At 42.5% G+C, this 14,275-nt stretch overlaps 1 protein-coding gene across 1 annotated transcript in view; it reads right to left on the bottom strand.

Moving 5' to 3' along the window:
• COL20A1 (collagen type XX alpha 1 chain) overlaps window positions 1-2,683 on the bottom strand; it is a 184,717-nt gene extending 182,034 nt beyond the window's left edge. Inside the window, exon 1 of the mRNA XM_067468230.1 lies at window positions 2,617-2,683. The gene's annotated coding sequence lies outside the window, so the exon portion shown is untranslated. The remainder of the gene's footprint in view (window positions 1-2,616) is intronic.
• Window positions 2,684-14,275: the final 11,592 nt, after the last annotated feature.

Genomic DNA, 14,275 nt, shown 5'->3' with positions numbered 1-14,275 from the left:
AATTAAAGAAATAAGAGACATGGACGAATTAACTTTTTTGATGAGAAGAAATGAAGGAAGAGTTTTGAGGAGGACAGATTGGTCCCTGATATATGATTATGAGAAGAAAGCTGAAAAAACAATGGGACAAGAATAGATAATTAAGGTGAAGAAATATTTTGAAAAGATCCTGAGGTTGGAGTGGAAGTCATTTTAGAATAGTTTGAGTAGCTGTTTTGTATGTATTAGATGTTAGTTAGATATGGTGGGTTTTTCTTTGTTCTTTTCTGTGTGCACCTATCCCTTTCCTACTGTTCTATCTTCTTGTTTTTTGTTCCCCTTCTTTCCTTGTGTGGATTGTGAAAAACTTAATAAAAACCATTTAAAAAAAAAAAAAAGAAAGGAAAAGTGCCCCTATCTCAGCCATACATATGGACAGATTGGGATTCTGGAGTATTTTGGAATTTTGGATTAGGGATGCAAAAAATTGGATTGTTGTAGGTTTTTGGGCTATATGGTCATGTTCTAGAAGCATTCTCTCCTGATGTTTTGCCTGCATCTATGGCAAGCATCCTCTGAGGATGCTTGCCATAGATGCAGGTGAAACGTCAGGAGAGAATGCTTCTAGAATATGGTTATATAGCCCGAAAACCTACAACAACCCAGTGATTCCAGCCATGAATGACTTGGACAATGCAAAAAAAAAAACCTGCATTTTGATTCCCTTTATTTGCATTGTCAACAGTGGCACACAATTGACTACATCTCGTGGCAATGAATTCCACAGATTAATGAGGTACTGTATGAAGATGTACTTCTTGCTATCAGCCCTGAATCTTTTACAATCTATATAGCTGACATTCTGATTCGTACTTCATGTTTCTGATAAGCGTTATGAAAATTCTTCCTATAGCATTTTTTTAAACATGTGAAGTAATACAACAATATTTGGTGAACAAATTTGGTGGACAAGTCTACATAGGGACCACCAAACGCAGCATTGCCCAAACACGAATCAAGGAACATAAAAGGCACTGCAGACTACTTCAAACAGAGAAGTCAGCCATAGCAGAGCAACTGATGAACCAGCCTGGACATAGCATTTTATTTGAGAACACAGAAGTCCTGGACCACACCAACAACCACCATGTCAGACTACACAGAAAAGCCATTGAAATCCACAAGCATGTGGACAATTTCAACAGAAAGGAGGAAACAATGAAAATGAACAAAATCTGGCTACCAGTATTTAAAAACTCTAAAATTGCAACAGCACAACAACAGAGAGGAAGCAGGCAGGGACATCTAATTACCTCTCAACAAAAGTTTGCTCCAGGCACAGTCAGCCCATTGTATGCTAATCAAGGTGGTCAGTTTAAACATTCACACCTAGCTCCAGCAGACAAGAGTCCTTTGTCTCACCCTGGTCATTCCACAGATATATAAACCCATTGTCGTAGTTCCAACAGACCTCATTACCACTGAGGATGCTTGCCATAGATGCAGGCAAAATGTCAGGAGAGAATGCCTCTAGACCATGGCCATACAGCCTGAAAAAACCTACAACAACCCAGTGATTCCGGCCATGAAAGCCTTCGACAATACATTTGGTGAATACATATTTCCACCCCATAGTATTTATCTGATTTAAAGGGTTCAATCTGGATCAGGTCTGCAAAGGGTTAAATCTTCTTTCCCCTTTACCCCAGTTTCCAGTTTGAATTCCCTTCTGTATAAATTAATTTATTTATTTCGGGCACTTCTACCCCGCCCTTCTCGACCCCCGGGGGGTTGACAAATGCAATCAATGCCCCAGGAGACCATCAGTGACACAATGGGTTAAACCCTTGTGTCGGCAGGACTGCTGATCGAAAGGTCTGCAGTTTGAATTCGGGGAGTGGGGTGAGCTCCTATTTGTCAGCTCCAGCTTCTCATGCAAGGACATGAAAGAAGCCTCCTACAGGATGGTAAAACATCCAGGTGTCCCCTGCGCAATGTCCTTGCAGATGGCCAATTCTCTCACACCAGAAGCGACTTGCAGTTTCCCAAGTCACTCCTGACATGAAAACAATGCCCCAAATTCACAGATTCTGCTTCTATGGATTCAACCATAAAGTACTTATTGACTCTTGAACCACTCCTTACACAGTATTTACAAAACTTATTGAAGGAAGGAAGGAAGGAAGGAAGGAAGGAAGGAAGGAAGGAAGGAAGGAAGGAAGGGGAGGGAGAGAGGAAGGAAGGAAGGAAGGAAGGAAGGAAGGAAGGGGAGAGAGAGAGAGAGAGAAAGGAAGAAAGGAAGGAAGGAAGGGGGGAGAGAGAAAGGAAGGAAGGAAGGAAGGGTGAGTCTTGGAGACCAGGTTTCAAAACTCATCAGGTTGGAAACATGCTCAAGTCACACTCTCTTAGCCTCAGAGGAAGGCAACAGCAAACTATATCTGAACAAAACTTACCAACATAACCCTCTGATAGCTTTGCTATAGGGTCCCCCTAAGTCAAAAACAGCTTGGAGGCACACAAAAGCAACAACAAAAGCATCAAGGCAACAGTTCAAAACACCATAAAATATATACTAGTACATCCATTTACAAAGCAAAATGTGACGCTAAATATAAACTGTGAACAAGAATCACAAACCTTGAGTCTTTGAATGGTTCTCCCTTAAGTTGTCTGGGACGATGTGAAGGAACCAAGTACATTCTTGATATCTGAGGAAGGAAGCCAGCGGCTTGTCTGCTGCCTTTGAGGGTTTTTTCTTTCTTTCTTTCTCTGTGTGGGTTTTTTTAATAGAAGATTTCTTGCCCAGACATCAGTACTGTAAAGTGAGCAAAATAAAGAATTTTAATCTTTTAATTACTTTTAGCAAGAACCATTTCTTTCCAAATATCAATAACCAATAAGAAAGTTATTGGATTATATTTTTTTTTAATAAAACCACAGCAGGACTTTGCAAGTTATATGTTGCTTTTAGATTACTGTAATACACTTTTGTCAGGAATGTGGTTTGCAAATCATACAACTCTTCACTCGGACCAGCTTCATTGGCTTCTCATTTGTTTCTAGGCACAATTCAATGCAGGGCTTTGAACTACACAATATATAAATAATTTAGGACCAGGACTCCAATCAAAGCTTTCCTGACAGATGGTCATCCAGCCTCTGCTTTAAAACTTCCAGAGAAGATACCACCACCCACTGAGGCAGGCAACATACTCCACTGCTGATCATCAGTGGAAGGCTTGATGCTATATGTATGGGCAGAGGCTGGGTGGCCAACTGTTGGGGGTACTTTTATTGTGCTTTTCCTGCATGGCAGGGGGTTGAGCTGGATGACCCTTGGGGTGTTTTCCAACTCTAGGAATCTATGAATCTATTATTCTTACCATTAGAAAATTCTAAGTGGAATCTCTTTTCCTACCATTTAAATCCACTACTCTGTGTCCTGGAGCCCCCGATGGCACAGTGGATTAAACCGCCGAGCTGCTGAACTTGCTGATGAAAAGGTTGGTAGTTCGAATCCGGGGAGCAGGGTGTGCTCCCACTGTTAGCCCCAGCTTCTGCCAACCTAGCTGTTCGAAAACATGAAAATGTGAGTAGATTAATAGGTACCGCTCTGGTGCCAACCTAGCTTTTCGAAAACATGCAAATGTGAGTAGATCAATAGGTACTGCTCCAGTGGGATGGTAACGGCACTCCACACAGTCATGCTCTACACAGTCATCCTGTTGATGTGACCTACAATTGCATTGGTTTTTTAAACTGCCATATTACACTGTTGAAACATGTTGTTGTTGTTGTTGTTGTTGTTGTTGTTGTTTTCACTTGTTGTCTGACTCCTAAATCCCTTTCACATGTTACATACTTACTGAGGCGATTCCTTGTAGCCTAAGGATGATGATCATCCAAGTGTAGTGTCCTGGTGGCAGGTCCATAGGTGGTTGTGGAGTCCTATTCTTGATCTTCATGTTCTCCCACAGTGAGGACATTGGTTTCCAGATGGAAAGCAGTCCCAGTTTAGGTTGGCTTGATGTGTCTTCTTCTTGACATGTTTCTCCTTTTCGGTCTCCATTTCTGCCTCTTAGAATCCTGCAGCACTGCTGGTCACAGCTGACCTCCAGTTAGAGTGCTCAAGGGCCATGTACTGCTGTCCATCGTATACCTGTGCATTTCAAAACACTAGGGTTCACTCTGAAGTATCCTATAAGTTCAAAAGTAACCCACCATTCTTCTTGTGCCAGATTAATGGCTGGAAGCAGGATCGTGTGCAACTCATACAAGATCATCAAGAGGGTTCCATGGCCAGGCAGGGAACTGATTCCTGGTCTCCAAAGTCTAAGTCACACTATGAACTCCTTTCCTACTGCTTTCCACTTCTCCAGACATAACTAGTTTTTTCCAGTGAGCCATGTCATCTCGTCATATGTCCAACGTATGTCAGTTTAATCATCTTCACTTATAGTGAGAGTTCAGGCTTGATTTCCTCTATGGCGCATTCATTTGTCTTCTTGGCAGTCTATGGTATCTGTAGGAGTCTCTTCCAGCATCACATTTACAGAAAATTGATTTTCTTCCTGACAGTTTTCTTCACTGCTCATCTCTCAAAACCATACATGGGAAATCTGCACTATTATGGCCAGGGTGATTTGGACTGGTTCCTTGTACAAAAACATAATAGTTTAGCAAATTGTGCATAACTTTGGGTGAGAAGTTTTCAATGTCTTGGATGAATGCTGCTTTCTTACCTGCAGACTGAGACTCGTGGATTCTAACTTGAGAGCACAGGGAGAATGAATGCATGTGCTTTAAAGTTGTTATCCATGGCAATGAATATATGTATTTTAGCGACAGGTTTTGCATATGCTCTGGCTTGTGGCTAAGCATCATCAGAGTGTGTTCATGATGGCAAAAGATGCCAAAAATGAAAAAGCAACAACAACAATGACTGAGTAGACCTGCCAGAAGAGAAAGATCTTCAGTACAGCCTTGAATGCTGAAAGCATTTATCTGTCAAATCTCTTCCACAGTCTTTGCAACCTGAGGGTTGGGACTCCTGGGGGAGGGGGGTTGTGAGGAGGTGTCAGAGGGGTCACCAAAGACCATCAGAAAACACAGTATTTTTTCTTGGTCATGGGGGTTTTGTGTGGGAAGTTTGGCCTAATTCTATCATTGGTGGGGTTCAGAATGCTCTTTGATTGCAGGTGAACTATAAATCCCAGAAACTACAACTCCCAAATGTCAAGGTCTACTTTCCCCAAATTCCACCAGTGTTTACATTTGGGCATATTGAGTATTCATGTCAAGTTTAGTCCAAAATTGTTTTATTCCACAGTGCACTCTGGATGTAGGTGAACTACCGTCCTGAGTCTCTCTGTGGAGGTTGAGATAGGATGGGATATAAAAGCCCTAAATAAATAAATAAACTATTACTCCAAAACTCAAGGTCAATGCCCACCAAAACCTTCCAGTATTTTCTGTTGATCATGGGAGTTCTGTGTGCCGGGATTGGTTCCATTCCATCGTTGGTGGAGTTCAGAATGCTCTTTGATTGTAGGTGAACTATAAATCCCAGCAACTACACTCCCAAATGACATAATCATTCCCCCCAACCCTACCAGTATTTAAATTTGGGCGTATTGGGTATTTGTGCCAAATTTGGTCCAGTGAATGAAAATACATCCTGCATATCAGGTATTTACGTTACGATTTATAACAGTAGCAAAATTACACTTATGAAATAACAAAAATGATTTTATGGTTGGGGGTCAGCACAACATGAGGAACTGCATTAAGGGGTCGCGGCATTAGGAAGGTTGATAAACACTGTTCTAGAAGCAACCTTCCACTCTTCCTGCCTTTCCCAATTAAATTAATGGCTTACTTTTTGTCATCTTGCCTTTTGCACCTTGAACTTAGTTTGCAGTGTTTAAAATAATCTGAGGACGATGGTAGAAGGAGAGAGAAACTTGGACATTTTTAAGCATTTGGAAAAGATGGATGACAGAGGATGACAGAGAACTTGGAGCCCCCGGTGGCGCAGTGGGTTAAACCCTTGTGCCGGCAGGACTGAAGACCGACAGGTCACAGGTTCGAAGCCGGGGAGAGGCGGATGAGCTCCCTCTATCAACTCCAGCTCCTCATGCGGGGACATGAGAGAAGCCTCCCACAAGGATGATAAAAACATCAAAATCATCCAGGCGTCCCCTGGGCAACGTCCTTGCAGATGGCCAATTCTCTCACACCAGGAGTCACTCCTGACATGACAAAAAAAAAAAAAAAAGAACAGAGAACTTGACATTTGGGAGTCCTACCAAATCAGGACTGGCTATAAGTTCAGCAGTTTCAAGCATCCTGCAAAATTTGGGCTAAAACCAGGATTCAACAAACTTCAAGTGAAGTTGGAATCCTGCTCATTCCTCCAGCAACCAACCTGATCTACATTTTATGCATACATACTTACTTGACTCCGAAGGCGCCTTCCTTCACCTGCCAAATCATTAGACATTCTTTAACATGAGTGGCAAGCTAAACTGGTTTACAAGTGCCTGTTCTGTTTTTTACTTAAATATTCACCTAATTAACTTCAATTGCTCTCATTAACTGGTTAAACCATTTAGCGCTGGAAGGGAAAAGCTGAATGCTGAATTAGTCTGACCAGCAGAGGATCATTTTGATGGAGCCTGGAGTAGATGTACATCCGGCCCTAACTCAAGCACCAACAAGTCCTCAATGAATTGCTTTTAAACACCTTATAATTCCCCCAGAATTGCTACCAGTAATAATCAAATTTCTTGGCAGAGTTTTATCTGTCTGGCTGTCTGGGAAGTGAGAAGACACCTTAATAAAATAGAGGGAATCAAATGTCAAATTTCTTATAGACAGCATCTGTTATGCACTATTCTAGCCAGAGCTTATGAAAATGACTTTTTTTTGCTATTACAGCTCTCAGAATCCACATATTGAAATAGTATCCATGCTGGGCTGTTGTAGGTTTTTCCGGGCTATCCATGCTGTTTGGGAGATGTTAGGAGTTTTAGTCCAAAAAGGACTTTTCCCAAGTTTTGCAGTCTGTACAGATGTTAGCAGCATACTTATCGACATTTAGACAAACTTGCAGTATCTACACACACAAATGATAAATAAAGAAAAGTGAGGACCTGAAATTGTTCATATCTCAATAATCATAGACTCTTAGAGTTGGAAGAGATCCCAATAGCCATCCAGCCCAACGTCATCCAGGAACACACAGTCAAAGCACTGCAGAATGACCTGCTGGAAGAGATCCCACAGCTAAATTCGCTGTCAGAATTTAAGACCCATCTGTTCCAGCTGGCTTATCCTGTCAATTTTAAGTTGAGAATTTTAACTTGTAGTTTATCGTTATTTTTAATCTGCATTTAACCTGTGTATATTTCTTATATGAATTTTAATAGTGTTCTATTTTATCATGTTGTATCCCTTCTCAAGCCATGAGGAAAGGAGGACAACAAATAAATTGTTGTTATTGTTATTGTTATTTTTATTGATATGGCTTTTTGACAAAAGTATGATAGCTGGGACCCAATGCTACACTAGTTGCGTAACGCGGCTCTGAATTACGGAAGGGAAAAGATGCACGAGACAACGGAGCAAGTGAGAGATGCAGCTGTGTCAGAGTCCTGGGAACAATGTTCACCAGAAAGGGGGAGAGGAAACATTTACCATCTTCATAAGCCATTTTTTATCATTTAACAGCAAATAACTCTAACATTACTTCACTCGCCTTAAGCAGTATGTGTTGTGGCTGAACTGTTTTCTGATGATGAGGATGATGGGATTCAGATTCCTGCTGGGATTCAGATTCCTGGCTCTTTGTCTGTGCCTCAAATCTCTGGGCCTGCTTCTGAGGCTCCCACAGACAGTGCAGTGCCAACACAGCCATTCCCAGCAGAAAGGAATTTTAACGGAGATAGTGAACAGGTGCCTTCCCATGCTGATACCGAAAGTGTAGATAGTGACTTGACCCGGCAAGCTTGTTTTGATCTGAGGGTCAGGTGGAGTTCTTGTCTAGCCAGCAGATGAGAAGCCAGCTCGATGAAAGGTCATCGCAATGCTTTTATGATGATGAGAACCTAATGTTTTCATGTTAGAAAGGTATTTAGGCCTCTTGCAAACCCAGCCCAGAGAAAGTGTCAGTTCAACGTAGCTTACTATCCTGAAAGCTTCATGGAATAAGCTTAGCCTGGAAAGCAGTACGCTTGGGATTTCTTGCATTGTGATTCTTGGGGCTATTGTTTTATTGCTTGTACCTGGGACTCTGGTTTGAACTTTGCCAATAGAATTGTGTCTCCTGCTTTTACCTGAAGATCTTTGGAACTATATTCTGCTTTTAACCTTAATCTTTGGAACTTTGCAATGCTTATTCTTTATTGTGACTTGGATTTTTTCCTCAATAAACTATAAAACTACAGCTCTTGTGTGGTGGTGTTTGGAAGCAAGGTGAAGCTTACTCTGAGTTGCAACAGTATGCTTGGCTGTTTATTTCTCACCCCTTTTGGTCCCCCCCCCCTTTCTGACCCGTGTTGTGCATGTCTTCCCTTCATTAATTCTGTCCCATGTTGCACAGCCAGCGTAGGCACCCAACTACTAGTGTAGGGTCCCAGCTATCATAATTTTGCCTGGTTTTCTTAAGTAAGGAATACTCAGAAGCTTATTTCCCATTCCTTTAAATATAGTGCCCGGTATTTGCGGACTGCCTCCCACCCAAGTACAGACCAGAGCAGACACTGCTTAGCTTCCAAGATCAGAAGTATCCAGTGCCTTTAAGGCAGGCATGGCCAAACATTCTAGCTTGGGGGCTGCATGGTGAGCTGTGGGGGGGTTCTCCCCAAGCCCCCTCCCTGCCCTTTTCTCCCGTTCCTCTTTTCTTTCAGAGGCAGAAAGCGAAGGAAAGACAGGAAATGTTTGGATCCCAAAAGGGTTACCCTTGGTCAGGATGAGATAGTGGATGGGAGAGAAAAAGTGTATCCATTGAAAGAGACCCGCAAGGTCCATCCAGTCCAACCTCCTGCCATGCAAGAAGGCACAATCAAAGTACTCTTTATAGACAGCCTCTACAGAAAAGTCTCCAGAGAAGGAGACTCCACCACATTCCCAGGCAGCCTAGGCCACTCTCCAACTGCTCTTACTCTCAGTTCTTCCTAATCTTTTCAGTTGAATGTCTTTCCCTAGCATTTGAAACCATTGCTCCCTTGTGCCCTGGTCTCTAGAGCAGCAGAAAGTCAGTTCCCCCCACCCCACCCTTCCCCCTCAATGGGACACCCTTTAAAATCTTGAAACAAGGTTCTCATGGTCTCTCTCAACTGTCTCTTCTCCTAGCTAAACATCCTTCAGGAGGAAAGGAAGAAGAGAAGAGAAGGGAGGGAGGGAGGAAGAGAAGGATGGAAGGGAAGGGAGGAAGGGAGGGAAGAAAGACAAAAGGGAAGGAAAGAAGGAAGGAAGGAAGGAAGGAAGGAAGGAAGGAAGGAAGGAAGGAAGGAAGGAAGGAAGGAGAAAGAGAGGGGGAAGGAGGGAAGGATGGACAAAAAGGTGGAAGGGAAAGAAAGGGAGGGAGGGAAGGAAGGAAGGAGAAAGTGGGAGGTAAGGAAGAGAGGAAAGGAGGAAAGGAGGAAGGAAAGAGAAGGAAGGAAGGATAGGATGTTGAGAGAGAGGAGGGCCTGAGAAAAGAGCCCAAGTGGCCGCATCCAGTCCTAGGGCCTGGGTTTGCCTATTCCTGCTTTAGGGTATTTAAGAATCATAGTCATAGATGCTTGGAACCAGGTAATAGTAAAATAGTAGAAATAGTCTTCTCCTTCTCCTTCATCTTAGTGCAGGAATACATTACCTAGAGCTCTGGAAAAGATAATTAATATATACTCTGTTTTTTTCTGTTATTTGTATTCAGCAGAACTGACACCAGTTAAGAATCCCATTATAAAAACACAGTTATCCAAAGAACAAACAAAGCAAGAGAAGATATTTTACAGAGCATGACTGCAATCCTGTGCATAATTACCGCAACGTTTTCCCTTAACTACAGAGGTACAGCTTGTGAAACATAGTAAGTTTGATTAAACATCTCATCTTTAACCAACTGAATGTAACTCTGAGCTTTTAATTAAAAATGCAACCTATTTAGTAAGAAGTGTTACCATTGCAACTGCTAGAGTGAGTTAGGAAGGCCATCAAGGAAAAGAAAACACGTATGCAGTCATCCTTTGCTTGCTAGATTTCTTCATATTCTAACTTTCTCTTACCTATTTGTCACAAACAATAGCACAGAGTAAGCATCTCATTATCTTTTCATTAACTTCCTAGAGCAAGAAGAATCTGGTAATTAACCCTCATATTTGGGCACATGGCATCATTGTTCCTGTTCTGAAAAACAGTTCCAGAGCTGTACTTCCCTGGATTTCCATTACACAACTGCTTATCCATAAATTATTTCAAGACATCTAAGGTAAGTAACAGAAATATGGAGATCTCTGTGAGTGCAGCATTTTTCTGAATGAAGCAGAGAGTATTTGAGGACCAGGACATCCATAGGGAGACCGAGGTGCTTGTTTATAAAGCCGTTGCCCTCTCAACTCTGCTATATGCCTGCGAAACGTGGACAGTCTACAGACGTCATACACAACATCTGGAACGATTCCATCAGTGCTGCCTCTTAAAAATCCTGCAAATCTCTTGGGAAGACATGTGGACAAATGTCAGTGTGCTGGAAGAAGCAAAGACCACCAGCATTGAAGTGATGGTCCTCTGCCATCAACTCCTCTGGACTGGTCACATTGTCTGAATGCCCGATCATCATCTCCCAAAGCAGCAACTCTACTCTGAACTCAAGAATGGGAAACGGAATGTTAGGGGAAAGGAATGTGCTTAAAGCCAGCCTTAAATACTGTTGGCATAGACACCAATAACTGTGAAACCCTGGCCCCTTAGCACTCTAACTGGAGGTCAGCTGTGACCAGCAGTTCTGCAGAATTCAAAGAAGCATGAACGGAGGGTGAAAGAGAGAAATGTGCCAAGAAGAAGGTGTGTCAAGCCAACCCTGACCAGGACCGCCTTCCACCTGGAAACCAATGTCCTTACTGCAGGAGAAGATGTGGATCGAGAATAGGGCTCCACAGCCACCTACGGACCCACCTCCAAGACACCACATCCAGAAGACAATCATCCTCAAGCTATGAGGAATCACCTAAGTGAATTGAAGTGGTGGAAATGTATGAATTGTGCCCGGTAGCAAACTGGCAGCCAGTGGAGCTGGCACAGCGGAGAAGTTGTATGCTCCCTGAGCGTTGCTCCTGTTAGTAATCTGGCTGCCATCCATTGGGCCAATTGAAGCTTCTGGACAGTCTTCAAAGGCAACCCCACATAGAGCACATTGCAATAGTCTATATGGGATGTAACCAGAGCATTGACTGGTTACCTCTGAGGATGCTGGCCACAAATGCAGGTGAAACATCAGGAGAGAATGCTTCTAGAACATGGCACACAGCTCAAAAAACCTACAACAACCCAATGATTCCAGCCATGAAAGCCTTTGACAATACAGAGTGGAAGATATCTTTGGCCGAACAGTGGATGGTTATTCCAGAATGATGGGTCTGAATTTTTTTTTTAACAAAGAGTCCAACTTGTTGTGCATGGGTTTGGAATGCTCCCAATAAATACTGCATTCTAATATTTAATTTGTTCCTGGGAACTTGTGTGTACCTTCCTTTGAATCTATCAGATAGTAGGAATGTGTTGCTTAGCTATTGTTCTTTTTTCGGGCTTCTGAAGCCAAGTGAAGTAGCTATAGGTTATTCCTGAACATCAAAACTTTTGGGGGTCCCAACTTCAAATTGCAATATGACACATGGAACCTTTAAAAATGGGAAAAAAATCCTCTTACAGAATGTCTGGGGGCAAGGAAAGACCTCAAGACCAGGATCCATCTGTGCCTTTATTTGGGAACAAGCTGGCTGGAGTTCAAAAAGTGTCATTTCTAGTTCATGATGTTGCCTGTCTTCAAGGTATTGCGCTTTTTGGGATTGCGAGTTGGGCACAAATGTCCTTCCAAAAGCAGCCAGAAAATCCTCCTTTTTCGCCCAGCCTCTCTAAGGCCGCTATTACACCATCGTCTCCAAACAGGAAGTGATGGCTAGTGATTACCCAGCAAAGGTTCTTTGAGGAATGAAATTTTAACAAGTGCTCCTTTCAAGTCTCTGAAAAGGCCCTTCATGAAAATTCAGCAGGACCTAAACTCCAAGCGTCAGGGAAGGGTCATGAGCTGTGGTTGCCAGATGGAATTGTCTATTCATGAATGTGCTGCAGACAGATCTAACTAAAGACAGCAGATGAGAACGGCATTGAGGAGGATAACTTGGGGAGGACAGGATCTGAATATATGAAGAAAACTATAATTTAGTATGCTGTACAATTTTTGCCTCAGGGCCTAGAAAACAAAAGACTTTGGTCTAGGATATCCTTATATTCCCTCGTCACACATGAGATTGTCCTAAGTCTAAAACGGTTGGGTTTTCCACCACACTTTGCAATTAGTCTGATGGGTACATGGGACTAGAGTTGCCATTTCAGGGTCATCCAAAATCTGAAAACTAGGGATCGATGTCATTGAGCAACACCGTGCAGCATGTACCAACCACAGTAGGGCTTAAATGCTCTGAAGGCATCAGATCCCATCTGATCTTGGAAGGAAAACAGGTTCAGCCCTGGTTAGTACTTGGATGGGAGACTGCTAACAAATACCAGGTGCTGTATGCTATATTTCAGAGGAAGGGACTGGGGAAACCACCTTACTGGACTCGATTCCCTTTTGGCCTGAACGAGGGTGGTTGTTCTTATTCCCTAAGAGAATGAGCAGCAGAATATAACACCCAAACACTGCAAGAATTGCAATGGAGCAGCAGAATATAACACCCAAACATTACAAGAAGTTTAGATAGAGGAAGGTGGATATTGATAAGATTTTCCATAACAATATGCTTTATATCTTTCATAACTTCTTCTTTTAAAAAATATTGGTTGGGTTGAACTGGAGTTGAAATTTCAAAGAAGCATTAAATCATAGAATCAAAGAGTTGGAAGAGACCTCATGGGCCATCCAGTCCAACCCCCTGCCAAGAAGCAGGAATATTGCATTCAAATCACCCCTGACAGATGGCCATCCAGCCTCTGTTTAAAAGCTTCCAAAGAAGGAGCCTCCACCACACTCCGGGGCAGAGAGTTCCACTGCTGAACGGCTCTCACAGTCAGGAAGTTTTTCCTCATGTTCAGATGGAATCTCCTCTCTTGTAGTTTGAAGCCATTGTTCTGCGTCCTAGTCTCCAGGGAAGCAGAAAACAAGCTTGCTCCCTCCTCTCTGTGGCTTCCTCTCACATATTTATACATGGCTATCATATCCCCTCTCAGCCTTCTCTTCTTCAGGCTAAACATGCCCAGCTCCTTTAGCCGCTCCTCATAGGGCTTGTTCTCCAGACCTTTTATCATTTTAGTCGCTCTCCTCTGGACACATTCCAGCTTGTCAATATCCCTCTTGAATTGTGGTGCCCAGAATTGGACACAATATTCCAGGTGTGGTCTAACCAAAGCAGAATAGAGGGGTAGCATGACTTCCCTAGATCTAGACACTATGCTCCTATTGATGCAGGCCAAAATCCCACTGGCTTTTTTTGCTGCCACATCACATTGTTGGCTCATGTTTAACTTGTTGTCCACGAGGACTCCAAGATCTTTTTCACACGTACTGCTCTTGAGCCAGGCATCCCCCATTCTGTATCATACACATGCCCACTAAATTTCATTATGATTTTGTGGTGGTTTACAGAAATCTCACATTACAGAGTGTTTTAAAGCTCCCCACAGTGGTTTGAAGGCAGTCCAAGCCCAACTTGATGTTTAGACTGGAAATACTGAACTGGGAGCTGAAGGCATGACTGAGCACATTTGCTATCCCAGCTACAAAGATGGGTTTTATAATATTTTATATTTTAAGCATTTTATTTCCTCTTCCCCCAAATGGATATGTGGCTTGACTTGTTATAGGATTGGATACAGAGGATGTATCAGGACTGTTGGAAGGTATGTGACTTCAGTTAATAAATATAGTTGCACTAAAGTGGAAAACCCCCAGCACTGACATATAATTTTTTTAAAAAAAAACTTTTTATAGTCACAAAAAAGATGTATTTCTGTATGTATATGTATGTATATTCCTGCATTCACACACACACAAAGTTTCATAAGAGAAAGATGGTTGAATTGTGTTGTTCAACTT

Source organism: Anolis sagrei, chromosome 4 (genome assembly GCF_037176765.1).
Source record: "Anolis sagrei isolate rAnoSag1 chromosome 4, rAnoSag1.mat, whole genome shotgun sequence".
In the NCBI taxonomy this organism is placed as follows: Eukaryota; Metazoa; Chordata; class Lepidosauria; order Squamata; family Dactyloidae; genus Anolis; species Anolis sagrei.
This window is presented reverse-complemented; position numbering and strand designations above follow the sequence as displayed.